Here is a 24,193-nt window from a genome sequence, read left to right as displayed (position 1 = left end):
ACACGAGACACTTCTCGAAATATTTTAACAAGTGTTTGTTACCTAATTAGAGTACAACTATAAAGATGCCTTGTACCTATGAAATTTTATTCTAAATGATTGCCTACTATTAAAATCTTTTCCTAGAAAAAAGAAATACACTAACAAGAAGCAAGAAATAAATGTTAGCTCAGAAAGGTTTCATATTACATCGAATTTGAGGAATATCTGGAAAGAGGTTCAAACACTCGTTTCGTGCACTTTATCAACACTCCTCATAAGAATCACTCATACTTTAATACTGTGAAGTTTTGCTTTATAATATTTTGCAATGGGACTTCATTATATTAAAGCATTACATTTCCGTGTCTTAGATAGGATAATCTCTTGCGTAATGAAGCCAAGCAAAAATACTTACGAAGTTAAAAGGACCATTATATTAGACACATACAAAAGAAATGTTAAGGTAAGTCATATTTTGGTAATATAACAAAAATATATTTTCCATTTCAGAGTGCTTGAGTATCTATCAACCTCTGAATAATTGATAGGCATGGCACATGAATAAAAACTACAGGCAAGTAATGTATTCATAGGAGATTGACCAAAAATATGAACTTATAGAGAATAAAATCTACTCGTTCCGGTTAGTAAAGTACAACAATTTTCTGGCGCCGTTGCACCAGAAAAGTAGTCATTTATGTCCAGGAATGTGTGTATACTGTTGACATCCGTATGTGAAATGCAGAGATCAAAGACTAACCAATTGCTGTCATGTGAATAAGAGAAAAGATAATACCTAAAACTCATCAATTCATTTTTTTTTTTTTTTGGCTGTCTTCTGATTTTTTTTTTTGTGACCTGTGTCTTTGTTGTGCTGTATCTCCTCTCCTTGCTTTAAAGTGACAGTGATGTTAAACACTACCAACAGAGGGCAGAAGTGCTGCATATGTGAACTCTTTATGTAACCAAGTTTGAGGGGGTGGCTCAACGCTCACTGCATCTCCCCCGTACGTACATGCACATGGTGTGTTGTAGACCAGAATTTGATCGTGATTCAGTACAACATTTAGCGTTAAAAACTACATTTATTCAGTGTGTAATTTTGTATTTTGTAGTTTTGAAATATGCCGGTTGTGAGTAAAAAGTTACAAATATCGTCAACTGAAACGCAGAAGGGCATTATCACACTCTAAGATTGAAAGATGTGTATAGTATTGGTGGATATGAGTATTGGACTTTTAACTTTCTGCGAGATACTAAGATACCACTCATGATATACCCATATACAGAGTATGTTATGCTTATAATGTGTACCATTCTAGGAAGAATTCAAAGTTTATTTGATGGAAATCGGTTTTGAAATGGCTGAGATATTGAAAAAGTACTACAAAGGAATCGTAATAAAAGGTGGGTCCCACTCTTTGTTACGATCGATCTATTTTTGCTATTTCAAAACATATTTTCAACAAACAAACGTTGAATTCCTCTTGAAATTACATTTCCTTTCATAAGTTATGTTCATAATCTCGCAAATTAAAAAAGGAAATGTTAGGAAAGAGAAGTCAGGTCTCAACTAAAACTATACAATCTCTACGCAGCATAAGCAAAAAGAAAATAATCAATTTTAATGAAATAAAACGCTTATTGAAGCAAAACTGAGTAGATTTACTAGAATTGTTCCCAGAATTGGGTAAAATAGTACCCTTATCTTTTTGATTTGTGGCCTTTCCCTAAAAAATGAAAATGATCTAAAATTGACACCGCGATGTAGAGGAGGTCAGTTTCCATATCATGATATCAACAATTCAATATTCAGAATAATTGTGATAATGCCCTTTTGGTTCTCAGCCGATGATAAGTACTAGAGGTGTCGGTATACCGCCAGGAATTTGTTTCAAAGAGAGTTTTAGCAATAGTAGTAAAATGTTTACTGGTGGTGAATGTCTAGTACATCTTGCTCCTTGCAACACTTTCTCAAACTTTGCAGTATAACAGTTAGATTTGTGACAGCTGGAATAAAGACATGTACTGTAAATGCACATGACTCGTTATGCACCAGGATTTGATCGTGGTTCAGTACATTCTTTAGCATTAAAAAATACGGTGTGTTATAGACAAGTCTTTCTACCGCTCTCGAGAGACCAGGAAGATTACAAATAGGGCGATTGTTGAAAATTACGGATAGTTAGATAGGAGTCATTTGTGTGTGTGTGTGTGTGTGTGTGTGTGTGTGTGTGAAATTGAAGCAAATTAAGCAATTTTGCATGCGTTTTGTAAATATGCTTGTTATAAGTGAAAGGTTATCAATATATTATGTTGTAGAAGTGTCGTTATTTTGCGAACAATTGGTTTAAAAGAGTTATATTAATAAGAGTTAAGCGCTCTCTCGTAGTGAATGTCAAGTACATCCTGCTTCTTCCAACACTTTCTAAATATTTTCAATGTACCAGTGTGATTTGTGACAGCTTGAATAAAGGCATGTCGGGGAGATGCAGGAGACGAGCCACTTTTGCTATTTTGGGAAATATTTCCACATCAATCCTTCCTTATAGGAAGTGTTTGTTACCTAATTGAAGTAGACGATATAGTAATTGAAGAATGGTTAAACCATGCAACTCAACCCTCATGTGTTTGTGGATGAAAATTGTGGCACTGCTCTCCCCAGACTGCATTGCTAAGCTCTCCTCAACGAGCCCATTTTTAACTTTCCTTACGCGTATCAAAATCAGTCAATCGAAAATCCATCAAATTTATCAAAGATGTAACAATGGGAACTAGATTCCACATAACTCAGTGACTAACCAATTGCTGTTATGTCAGTAACAGAAAATTTGATACATGTACCTGAAACTCGTCAAATCATTTTTCTGCTGTTTGGGTTTTTTGTTTGTTTGTTTGTTTGTTTGTTTGTTTGTTTGTTTGTTTGTTTGTTTGTTGTTGTTTTTCCGGGGGGGGGGGGGGGGTTGTGACCTGTGTCTCTGTTGTAATAATACCCCCTCTATACTTGCCTGTGCTTAAAGGCATTATCCACCATTTGCAGATGAAACAAAAGTCGAGCTGTAGTGCTTCAAAATATTTCTAAAATGTTAGAAGTTAGGGATAGAAAAATCAGCGCAATAGAAAAATCAGTATAATCAATGTTAAGCATTGTGAAATAAAGAAAATGTGAACAATACTTAAGATAAAGTTGTCTCTAGACTAAAGAGTCTACAGTTATGGTTTAAAAACAAAAGTAATGATATCCCTTCATCTTTTAGGCTTTATTGCAATTTGTTTTTATTTGGTAGAATGTTTTGTGATACGATACAACTGACCTATACACATATGCATCACATGTGATAACTTGAACGTTTTTTTAAATCACTGCTCCCGAAGGTAAACAGTACATTTAAGTGGCAGTGATGTTAAGCACTACCAACAGAGTTTACAAGTGCTGCATCTGTGAACTCTACCTATTAGTTTGAGGGGCTGGCTCAACTCTCCTGCATCTCCCCGAATGTACATGCACATGACTGACTGTTTTATATAGACCAGAATTTGTTCCTGATTCAGTGCATAATTTAGCGTAAAAAAAAATGATACAGTGTGTAATTTTGCATGTGTTTTGAAATACGCCGGTTGTGAGAATAAAGTAGTTACAAATATCGTCAGCTGAGAAGCAGAAGGGCATTATCGCGTTCTAAGATTGAAACGGATGATACAGTATTGGTGGATATGAGGATTTGGCTTTTAACTTTCTGCCAGATACTGAGATACCACTCATGATATACTCATATACAGAGCATAATATATTATGCCTATAATGGGAACCATTCTTAGAGGAATTCAAAGTTCATTTGATGAAAATTGAAGACCTGAATATAACAACGACCCAAGTCCATTTTTTGGCCAAATTCAGTTTGACATGGGAAATTGTAGCTTATGCATGGACTCATCTTCTGTATAAATGATAAATCCTAATTACCCCCACAAGTGCCTGAAATGAATGAGTGAAATCTTATATGAATGTAAGAATGACCCAAGTCCAGGACTTGGGTCACTTTTACATTCATATCATAGCGCCCTCTCTTATCGCTTCTCTCATCTCAAGTCCATATGATTCAAAGAACGACCCAAGTCCATCACACAAAATGGCCTCTCCACAATTAATGTAAATGTAAATTGTCATAACAATATATGTTTTAATATGTATGTGCAATGTTGCCTTCCCGTCACAGTTAAATAGAATACGTTTGGACAAATAGAAAAGATATGACGTCTTTTTAAGTTTACTCGAAATGGCCTTCCATGGACTTCGGTCGTTCTAATATTCAGATACCCAATTGATTTTTCAATGGCTTACATATCCGAAAGAAAAATAATACAAAAGAATCGTAATAAAAAGTGTGTCCCACCCTTTTTCACGATGGATCTATATTTTGGATATCTCTTTGAAAACCAGCTTTCATCAAATAAACGTTGAATTCCTCTTGGAATTGTACTTTCTTTCATAAGTTATGTTCATAATCTCGCCCCCCCCCCACACACACACACGCAAAAAAAAAAAAAAAAATGTTAACAAAGAGAGGTTAGGTCGCGACCAAAACTATCCAATCTCTTCAAAGCATAGATAACGAAACAATCAATTTTCATGAAATAAAGTCTTCTTTAAATCAAAACTTGATAGATTTACAAGCATTGTTTCCAATATCGGGTAAAATGGCAGCCTTATCGTTTTGATTTTTAGTTTTTTTTCTAAAAATAAAAATGATCTAAAATTAACACCAAGATGTAAAGGAGCTAGATTATTTCTATACCATGATATCAATAATTCAATATCCTGAATAATTGTGATAACGCCCTTCTGGTTCTCAGCCGACGATAAGTACTAGAGGTGTCGGTATACTGCCAACATTTTTTTTTCAAGAATTTTAGTAATAGGAGTAAAACGCTCTCTAGTGGTGAATGTCTAGTACATCTTGCTCCTTGCAACACTTCCTCAATTTTTGAAGTGTACCAGTTAAATTTGTGATTTGTGACAGCATAAATAGAGGTCATCTTTTTGTGTGTGTGTGAAAATTGGAGCAACTTCAGCAATTTTGCATGCGTATGCTAATATGCTGGTTGTAAGTGAAAGGTTGTTTATGTACAAGAAGTGTCGTTATATTGCCAGCAATTGGTTTAAAACAGTTTTATTAATAAGAGTATAATGCACTCTCGTAGTGAATGTCAAGTACATCCTGCTTCTTACAACACTTTCTAACACTTTGCAGTGTACCAGTGTGATTTGTGACAGCTTGAATAAAGTCATGTAGGGGAGATACAGGAGACGTGCCACTTTTGGTATTTTTGGAAATATTTTAACAAGTGTTTGTTACCAAATTGAAGTAGAAGATATAGTAATTGAAGAATGTTAAAATCACGAAACTCAAACAATCGTGTGTTTGTGAATGAAAATTGTGGCACAACTCCCCCAGAATGCATTGCTAAACTCTCCTCAATGTACCGTTTTTTACTTTTCTGACGCGTATCGAAATGAGAAAATCAAAAATCCATCAAATTCATTAAAGATTACAATGGGAACTAGATTACACATAATCACATATTGACTCACGAACCAATTACTGTTCTGTGAGTAACAGAAAATTTAATACCTGAAACTCGTCATATCGTGTTCTGCTGTCATTTGAATCTTTTGTTTCGTGACCTGTGTCTTTGAAGCGCTGTGTCCACCTCTACTTGCTTGTGCTAAAATGACAGTAATGTTAAGCACTGCCAACAGAGGGCATACGCGCTGCATCTGTGAAATCTAACCAAGTTTGAGGGGGTGGCTCAACTCTCCTGGATCTCCCCGAATGTACATGCACATGACTTACTGTTTTTTTATAGACTAGAATTTGATCGTGATTCAGTTCATCATTAAAAAAAAAAAAAAAAATATATATATATATATATATATATATATATATATACAGTGTGAAATTTTTGCATGCGTTTAGAAATATGTCGGTTGTGAGTAAAAAGTTACAAATATCGTTAGCTGAAAAGCAGAATGGCATTATCGGGTTCTAAGATTTAAAAGGGATGATATAGTATTGGTGGATATGAGGGTTTGGGCTTTTAACTTCCTGCGAGATACCAAGATACCACTCATGATATTTAGTACAGAGCATAGTGTGGGTAACATTCTAAGAGAAATTCAAAGGTTATTGGACGAAAATCGGTTTTGAAATGGCTGAGACTTCAAAAAAAAAAAAGTAAAACAGAGGATATTGTAATAAAACACGGGTCTCTCCCCTCATTACGATCGATATATTTCAAATATCTCAGCTATTTCCAAAATAACATAAACGTTATCATTCCTCTTAGAATCACAATATCCTCTTTCATAATTTATTGTCACTATTTCACACACAAAAAATAAAAAAAGTTAGAAAAGAGAAATTAGGTCTCAAACAAAACTATACAATATCTTTAAGTATAAATACACAAGGAAACGATCCATTTTCATGAAATAGTAACTTTATTTAATAAAAAGTGGGTAAATGTATCAGCATTGTTCCGAATATCGAGTAAAATGGCACCTTGCGGTTTTGATTTTTAACATTTTACTAAAAATTAGATTTTCAATATTGACACCATAAAGTGATACGTTGTATCAATAACTTAATGCCATGAATAATTGCGATAAAGCCCTCTGGCTCTCAGCCGACGATATATACTAGAGGCGTACTTAAACTGCAAAAAAAAAAAATTGTGTCAGAAAAGTGTTAGTAATAAAAGAAATGATTTCTTGTGGTGAATGTCTAGTACAACTTGCTCCTTGCAACACTTTGTCAAACTTTACAGTGTTATAGTGAGATTTGTGGCAGCTTGAATAAAGTAAATTAGGCTTACTGTACATGCGCATGTTATTGACTTGATTTCTTGATGATGATTTTGTATTTACAGTGGAGATATGACTACATTATAATTATACATATATTTGTATATTTATCTATATGTATCTATATGTACATATATTTGTATATATATATCTAAATATATATATACATATATATATATATATATATATATATATATATACATATATACATATATCATAGTGAAAGAAACGCTCTTGATCTTCTTCACACTTTTTATCAATCGAGCCTTCAGCCTGTCATCAGGCCTTCATCACGGTCTACCAACAGATCACTCATTACAATGTTTGTCCAAGTGGCCTAATGTGCGATGATATACAGCGCAATGCTATACAATATGATAATCTTCTGAAATATCACATTCATTAACTTAAACACAAAAATACAATCTAAAATCATCTCATCAACAGAAACATCATGGATAAATAATGAAAACTAACATTCAATTCCTTTATCAAACTTCTGCTTCATGATAATCATACTTTACCAAACAACAACAATAAAAGAATTATCAGGTTAAAAACTGAAATTGAGCAGGCTCTATCAAAATTCTTTCCATAATAAATGCGTACTTTCAAAGCAGTAACAGTATCATTTTAGAAGTTATTACAGTTGGAATTGTAGGGTGTGCAAAAGATTTTCACGAAATGCAAAGGGCATCTGAGACTCCTGATCACACTCACACTATGTTAAAAAAATGGGTTGTAGAAAATCTGCTGAAAACCCAGTTTCCCATCATTTTATCATCGAAAACTTATGAATAGTGTATACAAATTCATTTTTTTTTAATTCAATTCAATAGTTTATTTATTTCCATCATCGAAAAGAAAAGAAAAAGTTGACATAATCCAACGTGATACATTTTTTTTTTCATTTTTCTTACACTCGTCTGATAAAGGATTTCTTTTCAAATACAATATAAAGTATATGCACGAATGATGTCATAAAAAAAAACAATGCACAATGCCATGGCAACAAAAATAGTAAATAATCACAATGATGGAAAACAGTGTTCCACTAAAAAAGCCAAGCTTGTAAGACGTGGAACACTGGAACAAAACAACAACAGCACCAATTTGTTATACCAATAAAACATATTCATTTTGAATTTGTCTATATAGGCCTACTATTGTACATTTACTCATTGATATATGATGCTGATACTATAGAAAGAAGAAAATTATCCTTCTGGAAAATGTAGATGCTCAAAATTGGCTTGTTTTACAATTGTCACCATTTTTTAGTCCTTACATAAAATCAAGTGGTGCGACTTTTGGTAGTTTTGTGATGGACGGTCACATATGCCCACAGGTACGAATACATCTTTCTGGTATTTTCTTTCCAAAATATGCATTATTAAATTTATGATTATATTTCTACATTATGAGTGTATATTGGGTATGCCGACTCACGTGTGTGCGTGTGTGTGTGTGTGAGAGAGAGAGAGAGAGAGAGAGAGAGAGAGAGGGTTTGTGTGTATAGGTGTGTGCACACATATCTATAGACATATTGGGTATGGGATAACCAGCCTTCAAACATATCGGGTTCTGGCGTGTCATCAGTGGTTGTAAAATGAACGATGAATCATATTAATGGCATCCAACCTTAGAATAACGAATCTTCGGACTGAAGAGCCTTCGGAATAACGAACCTTCGGAATAACGAGCTGTAACCCTATAGACATATTTGGTATAGGATAACCAGCCTTCAAACACATCGGGATCTGGGGTGGTATCGGTGGTTGTAAAAACGATGAACGAACGATGAACAATGAACCATATTAATGACATCCAAACTGAGAATTAGTACAGTGCCATCTGCTGAACAACAATTATATACAGTGAACTAGGACAAACCAAATGCAAGATATGGGTCAATTTTAGGGGACATCGTTTGATAGTAACAATTTACTAGAATTAAAGATGCACTGATGTTTGTGCTTGATAGACACACATGTTAATATATGCAAATTATACATGCATATACACACTAGAGCATTATGATTATGTAGCATATTCATAACGTTTCATAACGTTTCATACAAAGTGTATAAAAACAATATTTGATTTACTTTGTCAAACATTGATTTAAAAAAAATAGAAGGATTTGGTCAGAATCGTTTCCCGAGGTCGGTATTTCGTTTCACTTCCTTTCATAGATATTATTTCATTTCATTACATTTCATTCGTTTTATATTATTTCTTTTTGTCAGTATACAGTTCTACAACGGCTAGAAAATGGCGGTATAACATGTGTACATAATCATCATGCATAATGCGCAGTCCATACTCAGGCCTACATGAGAAAACATAGAAAGCAATGTCATGTCGAATCCACATTAAAAGACAGAACACATACTGTTAGTGGGGCAAAGAGAAAATAAGTGGAAAACAGTGGACCGTCTCCATAGGCATAGCTTCAGAAGTAGAGTCTATGGAATGATGGTCAAGAATGAAACAAATAAATAATGGTGCGTTTACAACATGTTCCCGGCAGCCACAGCAGCCACGTTTCAGGCCACCATGGATAAAACAGAATGGATGTGAGATAATGGGGTGAGACGGGATAGGCAAACATGACAGACTGTGGATGTCGTGTTAGATTTTTAAACTGTCAAAAAAAAGTACCACGGCAGTCCCGGTGCTAATGAGGATTCTTGTGTGACGTGGTAAAACAGGGTGAACGAAACACGACGTCACGTAATAGCCCCTAACAAAACAAAAATTGCGACACTGTTATTACTTTTTTTTTTCACTCTCTCTCTCTCGTAGCAAGGACGCATTGCTGAGTTGGATATTATTCGAAAATTTTAATCAGACAAAGTGGTTCCATTGCATTCTTAATGGGGCTAGCAATGAAACACACCCAAAAGGGGAAAAAAAGAAATCAAACAAATTTTTGCATAGAAATGTGAACTGGTAACACACACACACACACACATACACACACACACACACACACACACACACACACACACACATACACATATATATATATATATATATATATATATATATATATATATATATATATAGTGTGATGATGCTGATATTCCTACCGCACGCCTCTGTCATCTTAAGTGAAATTATAGTTGAGACAATGTAGATAACAGAAGATGTCGCATGAAACCGGCAGAGTTGTGAAGCTTTCGACCGTGGTCTTCCTCAGCTTTAATGTCTGTTTGTGAAACGAAATATATGTTTTTGAGCATAACAAATCTGAAGTCATAAACACAATATATTAAATATAAGTTGAGCATGAGTTAATAGTTACATGACATACTTGGCAATATTTTTTTGGCACTTTGCAACACATTCAACAATGTATAACTGTAAATGAGTGTATAGTGAGTATATATAGCATACAAACATATCATACAATAAAAATTATCAAACATAAATCATAAATAAACTAAATAATATAATTACCTGCTAAGCAGACGTTTGCGTTGCCTGGATGTCTTGTGGCTGTCTTGTGGCGGGATGTGAGTGATCATGTGATATTGGGGGAAGGTTTGTGTGCGGTGGTGCATGTCAGGCAGGAGTGGGGTAGTATAAAGAATTAGGTTCAGTGTTTAAGTGTATCAGTCGTGTCAGTGCAGATAATATCCACACTCTATCTGTACCCGGGTTCCATGCCTGCTATTTTGATTGTTGGTAAATCAGCTGTAGGGGTCAATGACCACGAGAATGTTCATTGTATCGTAATTGTTAACAATTTTTTATCTGCACTGACACGACTGACACACTTGTAACACTGAACCTAATTCTTTATACGACCCCACTCCTGCCTGTTTTATCACTTCATTTTCAAAAATTATATCATGTGGCAATTTATCAAGGATATTACTAAACAACATCACATTTGTTTTCTGCAAATTAAGCTATAATCTATTTGCTCTTAGCCATTGCATTATCTTGTTCAATTCTATAGTCATGACATCAACTAATGTATGAGGATTTAATTGAGAAAAGAAAAGATTAGAATCATCTGCAAATAATATAAAAGAAAGAACATTTGAAGATTTTGGAAAATCATTGATGTAGATAATAAAAAGTAACGGCCCTAGTATACTTCCTTGTGGAACTCCACAATCAACTGAGCGCAAAGAAGATTTTTCATTGTTTATACAAACATATTGTTTTCTGTCTTTCAAATAGCTTCTGAACCACTCCAAGGCCTTCCCACGTATACCATAATGATTAAGTTTATAAAGAAGAATGTCGTGGTTAATCGTGTCGAAGGCCTTGAAGAGGTCCAGGAAGATTCCTGCAGTATGTTGAAACTTATCAATTGCTCGAGATACTTTTTCAGTGAAAGATAATATTGCATGTGCTGTGCTATGTTTCTTGCGAAATCCAAATTGATATTTTGACAAAATGTCATTTCTATTTAAAAAATCTATAACTCGAGAATATATTATCTTTTCTAATATTTTAGATATATTAAGCAAAAGAGAAATAGGTCTGTAATTATTCAATTCTTCCCTATTACCCTCTTTAAAAATTGGAACTATTTTTGATATTTTCATAACATCTGGTACCTGCCCTTGTGATATTGATAGATTAAAAATGTGAAACAAAGGATCAACAATATAAGGTATTATATTTTTTAACGGTATATTATCAATATCATCATAACCAGAACTTCTTTTAGAAGGTAAATTATGAACAATATCTAAAATCTCATATACTGTTACAGGGGGAAAAAAGATTGAATTTTGATTACCTACGTCCAGATAATCATAAAATTCTTTAGTAGACAACGGAATATTTGCTCAAAGATTCCGGCCAACAGTTAAAAAATGTGAATTAAATATTTCTGCTATCATACGTAAATCTTTTATTTCAAATCCATCATTCTTAATTTTAGAAATAATGATAATGATAATGATAATGAATAACATTTATATAGCGCTTAATACTGATGTTTCTAAGCGCATCAAATCGAGGAAAAATAATATATATAACGTAAAAACAAAATACAGCATTATGTACATATTATGATAACGACAGCAACAACAACAACAGCAAAATTAAGGTTGTGTAAACAGATGAGTTTTCAACAATGACTTAAACCTATCAACATTTTCAGCGTTACGAATATAAAAAGGGAGTTCATTCCAAAGAAGTGGGGAAATAACTGAAAAGGCCCTATCACCATAACGTGTACAGGTTCCGGGGACCACGTGATGATTGGAGAGCGGAGGAAGAACGAAGAGAACGGGTTGAAGTGGAGGAGCGGAAGGAAATTAAATCTTTAAGATAAGATGGGGAAAGATTATTACATATCTTGTAAACAAGAAGGAGGATTTTAAAAGTGATACGTTGATGGATGGGGAGCCAGTGGAGGGATTGGAGAACTGGAGTAATGTGGTCAGATCTTTTTGTAAGGGTCACAAGCCTAGCAGCTGTATTTTGAATTCTTTGAAGTGGTGCAGTACTTGAAGCAGGGAGACCAACAAGAAGGGAATTGCAGTAGTCAAGATGAGAGGAAACAAATGCGTGAATGAGACGTTCCGTGGAAGACTGATCCAATAATTTACGTATTTTTCCAATTTTACAAATACCCCAAGCAGCAGAACGACATGAATTCTTAATATGTTGTTGAAAGTTCAGATGCTTATCTACAATAACTCCGAGATCTCTGACGGACTGAGAGATGGGGATAGTACTATCTTCAAAGGAAAATTCTGTTAGAGAGCTACCCCGCCTGAACTGAGAATGAACATATAAAAATTCCGATTTAACACAATTCAATTTCAAATGATTATCGTGAGACCATTGCTTGATATCATTAACGCATCTACTAAGTTTGCAGAGTGCTTCAACTTGGGTATTTGGTTGTATGATTATGTAGATTTGAGTATCATCGGCATACATAACATGTAAAATATCGTTATGAGAGTTGATTACTGAAGACAGAGGGGCTGTGTATAGAAGAAATAGTAAAGGACCAACCACAGACCCCTGGGGGACACCATGTCTAAGAGGGAACGACTGAGAAAATGCACCGTTCACAGTAACCATCTGGTGGCGGTCGTGTAAGTAAGATGCAATCCATCTCAAGACTGTTCCCGTTAGACCAAAATTAGTCTCCAATCTGTTAAGGAGAATTTCATGATTGATAGTATCAAACGCAGCAGAATAATAAAATAACATTTCTTTCCTTATGCTTATTCAATGTTTCATTTATCAATTTCCAAGTATTGCGCATATCATTTTTAAACAAATCTAATTTTCTCATATAATAATTCCTTTTTTCTTTACGCAATACCATAGTGAGAGTATTTTTATATGCAGTATACTTATCACGGGATTGCTGCGTTTTTTTTAGCCTTACTTACATAATACAAATTATTTTTACGATTAATTGAACGTAATAATGACTTTGACACCCATAGCAATCTTGACAAAAAGGAGTTGACACACACACACACACACACACACACACACACACACACACATATGCACACACGCACGCACATTCCTTTATGCAAATACATACCAGTACACAAAACATGTCACATAGGTTCTACAGCCATGATACCTAGCACACAATAAATGTCAGACATATAAGAAGTTTATACCTTTTGATTATTTGAATGGATGCTATCAATGGACATTTCAGCAGGAACACTAAAGAGAATTTAAAATTTGTGTGAAATTGTATATCATGTGTTACTGGCCACACAGGCTGCTTATCCTATACAGTGTATTATGTATCCATAATGTATGTATATGCCACAAATAGTTATTCAAAAAATGCTGAAACAAGCTTTTTGTTGTCTACCATACAGTATGATGCATGACTTGATGTGTAATTGCCAGGGTTAATGGCAACTAAATCATAAGCATGAACTACATTGTAACTGCATATAATATAATTATGACACCCTGAAATGTGGGTTTTTTTGTTTGTTTGTTTGTTTGTTTGTTTTTTTGGGGGGGGCGACGAAATATCTCATAAATGAGGAGTTGACAAAAGCGCTGATATAAAAGAGAACACAAAGAACAGTCATGGAGATGCTCTCGGCATGCATGCTATAGTTAAAGAAAAGAAGTAAAGCTAGCATTTCATTCAGTTGGTAATTTGGCATTTCAACTTTGTGTGTGTAATGCCCAGGGCTAATAGTAATCATAAGCTATGTTTGCATGACATGTGACACCACAGGTTGAGTTTTGTTTGTGTGGGGCTGGGGAACTGAAGATAATGTGTCTCCAGAAATAAGGAGTTGACAAAAGTGCTGATGTAAAGAGAACACATGATCAAGTTCACACCCTCGGCCTGCATGCTACCATAATAATAGTCAATGTTTCAACTTGTTGTGTACTGGCCAGGGTCAATGGCAGTCTTTGCAGTATGTGACACCATAATTTGAGTTTTCTTTGTTTAGGTCCGGGAACTAAAGTTAGAGTATCTTCAGAAACAAGAAGTTGACAAAAGTGCTGAAATAAGCATTCTATTGTGAACCTTGTTATTTGATGTTTCAAGGAAGTTCAGCAATACATGTACACAGTTTATGTAGAACACCATAATTATGTTCATTACTTTTATAGATATCATTATGCAGATATTTGTCCACAACAATTTAGATGACATGCACTACTAAGTGTGAGCGTGGATGGATATAATTTCTGCTTTTTTATACATAAAGAGTGATTTTTATCAGCCAAAAACTAAAAAAAGTTATAATTTTGAGGTTTTCAAAAGAATCATGTAAGGATTGAGACTTGATATTTGCACTTTAAATGCAAAAAAAAAAGGGGGGAGAAAGTTGTATCTGTCATTCTGTTATCAACATTAACTTTATTAGTTATGTTCAATGCTCTGATGATGATATCGTTTACTTCAATGTGTTATACAATTGGCATTTAGTGCTTCTGTGGTTGGCCTGAAACTGAAAGTGTACTCACAATGAAAGGTTTGTTTCAGTACTTTCTGAAAAGCTCCATTTGTGTCTCATAAGGTGAATGCATAATAAAGGATAGGTAGACGGTGGGGCCAGCAAAACATGATACAATTTCACAAAAATTTAAAAATTCTCTTAAGTGTTCCTGCTGAAAAGTCCATCGATAGCATCCATTTAAATAATCAAAAGGTATAAACTTCTTATAGGTCTGACATCATAGTGTGTTAGGTATCATGGCCGTAGAACTTATGTGACATGTTTTGTGTACTGTATTTACATAGAGGAACGTGTGAGCGCATGTGCGTGCGTGTGTGTGTGTGTGTGTGTGTGTGTGTATGTGTGTGGGTGTGTGTGGGTGTGGGTGTGTGGGTGTGTGTTCTAATATGTCTGGTCAATTTCTGCCTGCAAACTACCCTGGGTCCCAGGGTATACCAGGTAGTTTGCGGGTACAAACCCTTGTTGGGAGTAACAGAGTCTGCGCCAAGACTACCACATGCACTCAACTGGCATTGTCCCTGCGACTGTTGGGAGACGCTACAGTACAGGGCCTATGGGAAAGTGTAGTCTTGACGCAGACCAACAAGGGTTTGTGCATACAAACTAGCGGTCTGGCAACCCCTTTCCCGACCAGATATTTTGTCAGTTTTTATATTTTTATGATGTACACCCATAGGACATTCTTTTAGACCAAGTTTGGTTCGTCGGCTCCATGGGGTAAATTACACCCGCCAAGGGCCCTTTTCGGGGGGGGGGGGGGGGTCCCTGGGGGCCGAACCCGCCTTCCGGGACCAGGCTGACGCGCATTTTGTTAATGAGGAAGGTGGTCCCAACAACTCTGAGGGGTCAAACCTTTTGGGCTTGATGGGGTAAATTGAGTGGTCGCTAGCTCTCTGACTATGCGTGGAGTCGTCAATTTAGCGCAGGGCACTTCAGCATCCATATTATTATAGTTATGATGAATAAAGTAGTAGAGGTTCAGTGGCTTACAACTGAAATATCATGCCTACACAGTTACCGATCCTTTTCTGAACCAGCTATACCCAACAGAACACTAGCATAACCGTGACTCATCTGATAACAAATCATATTCACATGTTATGTGTACGACAGTAACTCTACCACACACTTCATCATTCATACAAATGATTGAAGCGAAACTTTTCAAGAAAGTAGAAATAATGTTTAGGCCGACATGATGTTCTTGAAACAAATCAAATGGCTTCAATTGCCAATTGAAGCCATTTGATTTGATTTGATTGATTGCCAATAACTATGATATTGCTAGGGACATTATAAACACATTTCACAAATGCTGTCTTATAACACGTATTATAGTATTAGTCCTCGTATAAAACGAAATCGAAAAAAAAAAAGAAGAATATGCCATGTCATGAAACAAGGAGCCTGGTACACTAGTATGTCATTTGGTTTGTCGTTGTTGTGGTTTGTTGTTTTCTCAACAAGTAATATGAATACTCCTGAATCTTCACAGGTATAATAACTAATTGCTTGTGCCATTTTCAGTGTCATTATCATTATTATACAACGTCCAAGTAGATCCTTGTAATTTGATTGGAGGATTGTTGGTGACGTGATATTCAATAAGCACTCCATTCAGCGCGCCGTGCAATTTTGGTTCTATTTTTGCGTGCAACTTGGTTCGATTTTTTCGTTCTATTCCACGGTTCGGCACTGCATGTACTGTGTATTGAGAATGCATGTAGCTAGCGCAGTGTACGTGTGCGGTACATGCATGCGCGTATGTAGGCCTTGCCTACGTAGTGCTAGTGTGTACGTGTATATGAGCTCTAGCGAAGCTTCTAGATGTAACTGAGCTGCAATAATTTAATCGCAGACGACACAATCTCGTTTATTTGTAAACATCAAGGGGGCCGTCAGAAATGGCGGCGGTTCAACCTAGTTTCGTTTTGCTAAATGACGAGGAACTTGCGGAATTGGTTGATGCTGCGGACTCAACGAACACACACAAAAAAAAATACAGTTTGCTGTGCATCGTCTGGAAGCGTTTGCTGAATGTGCTGGAACGTCTTTGGCTACAGTACAAGGCTACGGTACTCTAATGCAGAACTCGATAAGTTTCTGTCTCGTTTTTATGGTGGGTTACGGAGAAACAATGGAGATCTGTACACGAAGAAGTCTATGCACGCAATTCGATATGGACTTCATCGTCAGTTTCAGGCCACCAAAGACATAGACATTTGTAATAGTGACATGTTTAAAGAGAGTGACAAGACTTACAAAGCTATGATGGTTAAACTCAAGCAGAGTGGGAAAGGAGCCGTAAAGCACAAGAAAGCGGTGAGTGCAGAAGACATGACAAAGATCATTGATTCACTTGATACAACAACCCCGATTGGTCTTCAGAATAAAGTCTTTATTGACGTTATGACATATTTTGCTAACCGTGGGAGAGAGAATCTGCGTAGTATGTCGATTTCAGACTTCGATCTAGAGGTTGATGAACAGAACTTGCGTTACATTACCCGTCGTGATGCTATGACTAAATCAATGCGTGAATGTGAGGACGAGGCATGTAGCGGTCATATGTACGAAATTCCTGGTTCAAGCCGATGTCCATCAGTCCGATCGTTTCTTGCTTTGAAAGAAGTTTTGAACCCGGCTGAAAAGTGCATGTGGCAACGTCCAAAAGCCAAGGCGCCAACGGACGGTTCTCCGTGGTACATGAATGCACCGTTAGGGATTAACACAATAGGAAATAAGATGAGAGATATCTCTGAAAAGGCTGGGTGTTCGCAAGTGTACACAAACCACAGTTTGAGGGCAACAACATGCACAGTGCTGGATGAAGCTGGCTTTCCGAATCGACACATCATGTCAGTCACTGGACATCGTTCGGAATCGTCTCTGAAGCACTATTCGCGTACAAGTGACAAAAAGAAGAAGCTTATGAGTAAAGCGCTAGCTAACGAAATGAGTGAAAATGCTCCAAAGCCAGCTGAGCCTGAGGTACAATCAAATGAAAATGTGTTGGAGGGGTTGGATAGCCTTCTTACAGATTCCCAAGAACAGTTAATTTTGAGCGAATCAAATTGCAATATCCAAAGTGCCACGTCAACCTCCTCGGTGCAACACTTCCACTTCCATGGTCCAGTTACCTTTTACAACAAGTAGGAATATGCCTAACTAGAGAGTTAGACGTAAAGTTCTATGGACTGCTGAGTGCTATTGTGCACGTGACGTATGCGTTTGTGTTTGACATTTCAACTCTTAGCGTTAAGAATTGAGAAAAATGTGTTGGAACTTTGACTCTTTCTTCAACTGAATTACGACGAGCGTTGAGGCTTTACTGCAAGTGTAAATGAGTTTGAAGATTAAACTTTCAGCACTTTGATTCAGACATTCCGTTGGTTTTGAACTACTGACCTGTATCTACCTACATTGATTGCACAAGCCAGAAAGAGAACCGCAGTGGATCCACATGTAAGTATGGCTATATTTTTCATACATATTCTTCTAGGCCTAACTGTTACTTAGACCTACCCAACAATCCTCCAACGAAAAACAAAGAACTACTTGGACGTTGTATAAAACAAATAGTGTATGGTCTTTACTCGTGCAATGGAACAAGATTTCGCACTCGGTGAAAGATGAGGCGCTCTATTCAACTCGGCTTCGCCTCGTTGAATAGAGCGCCTCTATCTTTCACCTCGTGCGAAATCTCGCACCATTGTACTCGTGACCATTCACTATTTAGGTATAATATGCAGATTTTGCGATTAGTGTCTTTCGGGGAAAACTTTCCTTTGTTGTTTTCCTCACACACTCGAGAAGGGGATGATCAGTGAGGGAAATGGATGAGATCTTTAAAAATGGTTACTTCAACTTGCTCTTCGAACTGGCATTGACATAAAACAATTATTATGAAACGTTGTTCGCATCAATTTTGAGCATGCGTGGGTAGGCAACACCAACTGCCTTTTTGTAGAAATGTCCCTTATCTATATAATGCAGAAGAGTCCAAGCAGTAACCTTTGTGTACACATGGTAATACAGTAAATTTGAATTTCCGTTTGCATTAAATGGCACGATGAGAAAGAATACAACGATGTACAGTACTCTCCTCGTAAATCGGGTATCGCTTAAACGGGCACTCAGGCGTTTAATTGGGTATCAATGTCAAAATCAGTTCCAATGCACACTAAAATTACTAGATAATCCGGTAGCCTCTCCGCGTAAATGGGTAAATAATTTTCTTCTAATCTAATTTCTACCCACATTTTATCGCAGATAAAACACTTTAAGAAATCACGAATGTCAGATTTTCCTCGATTAATCGCATTCTCTGCTTAATTTGCAAAGAAGACTTATCATTGGTGGAGTGATTAAACAAAAAAAAAACACATGTGCCAGTGCCGATTTGCCACATTTAAACGAACATTATACACATGAAGCTTGCACTCATGATTGCATAGGCAGACAGGAGTTGACACACTTGCGCTCCTCCCTTGCTCCGCAACAACATTCACAATACGAGAAGTTTACAACGAAAATCAGGCCATGCACCAGCTCCATAATTTTGCTTTTCCCCAGTCACTTCTGGAAATGTAACCCGACGTCCTATGTGACTGGTGCACTCAAAGAGACGTGTTCATTTCAAAAAACGCCTGCATGTAAGCGAGGAGTCTATAGTCAAACGACAAAGTTTTCTAAAGACGTATTTGTCCATAAAAAGAGTGTAAATTATTGCTCGTGACTGAGCAAATGAAGGTAGGCCTACACGTGTACAAGATTACAAAGTTGCATAAACGATTTGTACAATAAGGTAACATGTCATGGAACATATACGAATGCAGACAATACTATTGCAAAATTATACAACTGCACCTACATGCACGTAGAATTACACGTGATGTACATAATTTAATCTTCATGAATTGACTATGAGTTGATAGCCCGCCCAGTAAGGATTATATATGTGACCGTGCACCTCAAAACGAACATAAAGTCGCACACACTGATTTTGCGTGAGGACTGAAAATAAGTGAAATGGGTCAACCTAGCTGAACTTGACTTTTTCATATTTTCTGAAAGAGCGGGTCTTCTTTTACATTATGCTAAAATTTGGTATCATAAAAGGGGCAGGAAAGTGTGTTTTTTTAGCAGTTTATCTCGAACATTTGTGGTAGAATAGTGTGATTAGGTGTGCCTTTAGAATCCCTTTTTCATTTCTGAAAAACCTTGTCCACACTCTTCACTTTCAACTCTAATAACTTTTGAAAGGATAATGCTACTGCTTTGAAAGTTGGCATAAATTATAAAAAGAATGTGTTAATGAGGCATGCCTCATTTCAGTTTAATCTGATAATCCCTTCATTGCTGTTACTCTGGTGGTTTACTTCCTGTTTTTTGTCCCATTCATCGCACAGCCAGCATGGTTTGGTAAAGATTAAGCGCTTGAATAGACACTGTACTTGAGAGCCTCTTTTCTCAGTTCACACTTTTCCTGAGTTTGTGCTTTCTTTCCAATATTTAGATAGGTTAGGAGAGTCCATTTGATTTGAGTTAGACATCATTTCAAAGCTTAAAGTCTGCTCTTTCAGAATATGGTCTTAACTAAAAATTCATGTCTGGCGACTTTTTGTTTGTTTTGAGGTGCAGGGTCACATATGTATGGCAATATGGAGAAAACTTGCAAAAAGAGAGGAGACGTTTGAAGGAAAATAATACGTGAAAAGTGTCATGGTGTTGATTAATTAACAAGCTGTAACTAGTTTGGTGTTTTGAGTAATAGATAATCAATAGTGTAACTTTCGGGCAAAGTTTATACAATTACTTAATTTGAAACTGAAAGTAGGCCTACTTGAGGCTGGCATCCAGAGCAAATTATCCTTTTTAAAACCGTTGTCATCTCGGATGGAAAGTAGAAAAGTGTCAAGGCGCGGATCCAGGAATTCTGTAAAGGGGGCGCATGCTCTCCCTTCATTTTTTATGTTTATTTCTTTTGTTTTAACAAAAAATAAAGGGGCGCGCACCCGGTGCTTTCCCTCAGGATCCGCCAATCTCATTTTTGCTGTTGTTGTTGTTGTTTTTTTTTTTAAATTGTTTCATTTTGGCATCCTTCCAACATCATAAGTGGAGCAATCTGAATGGTCAAGAAGAGTTGTTTAGAAATAAAAGTGACATGTAGAATTAGACTGGATTGACACTATAATTAGCGTTTTTCCTTATTGAAACATGCATATGACAATTTGTCCACACTACTAATGTGGTACATCATCTGGTTCTATTTTTGAAAGAATCATAATCCATATGACTTTTTTTTCTGTTGAATTTATTCTATTTAAATTGACAACAAAATGCACTTATTGATGCAATAACCCCGGAAACAAATTACTGAAACAAACTCTGATGGGGAGAACCTTGCTGTGTATTGTATTTCTATCTAATAGTAATAATTATCTTGTATTCCATTTTCACGTTCGAGTCAAGAGATTAAATTCTGAAAGAATGCACACTACGAACGCAGTGACCAGCACGGAAGGAGTATATCAAAACCAACTATCATCTTCGCTTAAGTAAACTCTGGTAAGGACTCATGTTTATGAATGCTCTACATGGGAAAGTTTTTTTTTTTCCTTTCCTTTTCAGCCTCCTTTCGACCAATGAAATATACAACTGATATTTATATTGGACATGAAACTAGGGCTTTACTTGACATTTGCAATTGCAGTTTGTTTCGAGCATGTTAAAAGTGACAGATAATTGTACAGAATGGAGATTTGAAGATACAATACTTGCAGTCTTCGTCGCACAACAGAAGCGTGGAACGGCGCTTCCCTTTCCTTCTCTGGAGACAAATATTTCACAAGTTGCAGCAGGGCGCAAAGAACATGCCAGGTGATTTTTTTTTTAATACGTTTCTTCGAACCTGTGCTTACATTGGAACGGAGAGAAAATGATTTGAATTGCTTTCTCGTATACTCAGAATAGTGACATTGTGATGAATATTGTTCATCCTACAGCTTTCTTCATTCATTTGACGAGGCTGTTGTAGATTGAGCTAATGTCTCCTAAATATACGTCAGAAACATCGCGACCTGACTGAACACTGTTGATCCGGTTTAATCGTAATGAGCAGAACGTCAGGATGGAGTCCCGTAATGTCACTTGCAATTTGCATTTGGTCATTTGTCTACTTATATTTTCGTTGGTGTTCTCTGAGTTCTGCATGATATGCAAAGGAGAGGAATTTGTGAATTTACCTGTTAACGCAGGCGACAACCTGACGCTGGAGTGCAATGGCAATGAAGAAACTGACAGCTTTTGGTTTTCCAAGAATGGAGACTCAACTAGAGATTCAAGGAACGACAACAACTACATCCACTTCTCATTTTACTCCAAATTACAGAGGAACGTGCCAAAACGTACAATCATTAATGACCACACCATCAGCACATATGTAGAAGATGTGAACGGAACTGGTTCCCTGCACCTGTCTTTCACTAATATCTCCTACAGTGACTCCAGTAATTACACGTGTTTAATAGCAGCGAATAGCGAGGGATATGCAAAGACTAAAACTTTTCATGTTCGCGTGTTTGGATGCACTTGGTTCTTTGATGCACGCCCATCAGGCCACCAACACCTGAAAGTTAACACCGTAAATTGTAGCATTACTGGGCTACGAAGTGAAGAGTATGACTGGACAGTTAATCTGCATCAGGTAGTAAACATGAATTTGTCTGCTGGGTCATTTATGGTTTCAATGAAACAAGAGTTTTCGACATATTGTTCATTAGAAATTACACTTGAGCCCTTTTCGAACGTTACTCCAATTTGGTGTGATATACTTTCATTACCATCAAGCACCATCGCCATTTTCATCTACTTCCCCAAATCTGGGCACTTTGTCATTTCCCTCTAATTCGCAATTTCTGAGTACTTCGCCCTTTTCGGTTACTTCACCATTTCCCGCTACTTTAATTGGAGTCATCAGTGGCAGCGTGATATTCCTCCTAGTGTTTCTTGTTTGCCTGATTACCAGACACGAGAACATGAAACACGCGTGCCCAGTCAAAGATGGTAGGAATCAGCGGGATCCAGTGGGCAATGGAGAGGAGACGAGTGGATCACTTCAGCAAGGTGACGTCTACGAAACGATCCCCGAGCATTTGCCGCAAGCAGCACTCTGGGATGACGTATAGGAAAGGGTTCATCTCTTCAATATCCTCACGGCGTCTACGAAACAATTCCAGATCGATCAACGGGAAGAGCAGTTTTGGATGAGGCCAGAAAACCAGGTGACATCGATCTTCACCTGTACGATCACGACTTTTTTCGCCGAGGACGACAAAGTGGTCGTCAACGCCCTCTATGAATTCAGCGATGTAAAAAACCATAAATGTGATACCAACAAGGAATAGTAATCTAAAGAGTAGCATTAAAAGGAAGTCTAACACAAAATAAGGTAACCCGCGATAATAGATATTGAACGGCGGAATAATTATCTGTAGTCTTGTTCGGTTGTAGCAAAGCATGGTTGAAGATTTTTCACGAAAATCTTTCACCCTCGCAACTCTCTCTCCCGAAGTAAAAGAACGACGGAATTGTGACACTCTGCTGAAATATCCTCTTGTTACTCACTCTAATGATAATAATAAAAAATAATATTAATAATAATAATAATAAAGATAGTTATAATAAAATGAATAATTAAAATACTACTACTACTACTACTACTACCACTACTACTAATGATAATAATAATAATAATATCGTTGCAGTGATAATGATAATAACAATATGAATAGGCTGTTTTCATTTAAAACATTTCGGACTTGTAATAAGGATGGATAATATTGGTTGAGCAGGAGATTCAGATTTTAACTTTTTGCGAGATAATCAGAAATTAATCAAAATATATTCATATCTTGAGGAACTTTTCAATCACCATCCAACACGTTGTAAATGATATCAAATTCCATGCCTGTACTTTCTTAACTGATCCTGTTTGCAACATTATGGCATTTACAATCCATAACCTGTTATGTATCAGTTTAGCAGGTGCTCATGTTCCATCAAGTGATACAATTATGTGACAAGAGGGATTGTGTAAAAAAAAAATTAAAAAAAAAAATCAAAGGGGAATTTTTTTATTTGACATCGCTGTACCACATTAGTAGATATTTGGTGTCATGGTCATATAATTAAGTAATGCAGAACTAATATTAGTCACTATATACCTCTTGACATGAAAGTGAAAGATAAAGGCTGTAATAGAGGAGAAACGTAAAGGAAAATAATCCGGTGTATAGTGCCAATGATGTCGATTGGTACACAACCTGTTTGGTTTCATAGGATGTTTTGAATGAAAAAAAAAAAGAAATGTACGCCTCAGCACTCAGCTTACACAATG

General features: G+C 36.4%; 1 protein-coding gene and 1 pseudogene across 1 annotated transcript in view; one reads left to right on the top strand and one right to left on the bottom strand.

Moving 5' to 3' along the window:
- LOC139738934 (NACHT, LRR and PYD domains-containing protein 3-like) overlaps positions 1-24,193 on the bottom strand; it is a 501,522-nt gene that overhangs the window by 441,078 nt on the left and 36,251 nt on the right. The window lies entirely within an intron of this gene.
- On the top strand, positions 16,698-22,982 carry LOC139738931 (uncharacterized protein KIAA1958-like; annotated as a pseudogene).

This window comes from Diadema antillarum, unplaced genomic scaffold, assembly GCF_040938485.1.
Source record: "Diadema antillarum isolate AM-2024a unplaced genomic scaffold, OU_Dant_1.0 seq00000775_RagTag, whole genome shotgun sequence".
Lineage (NCBI taxonomy): Eukaryota > Metazoa > Echinodermata > Echinoidea > Diadematoida > Diadematidae > Diadema > Diadema antillarum.
This window is presented reverse-complemented; position numbering and strand designations above follow the sequence as displayed.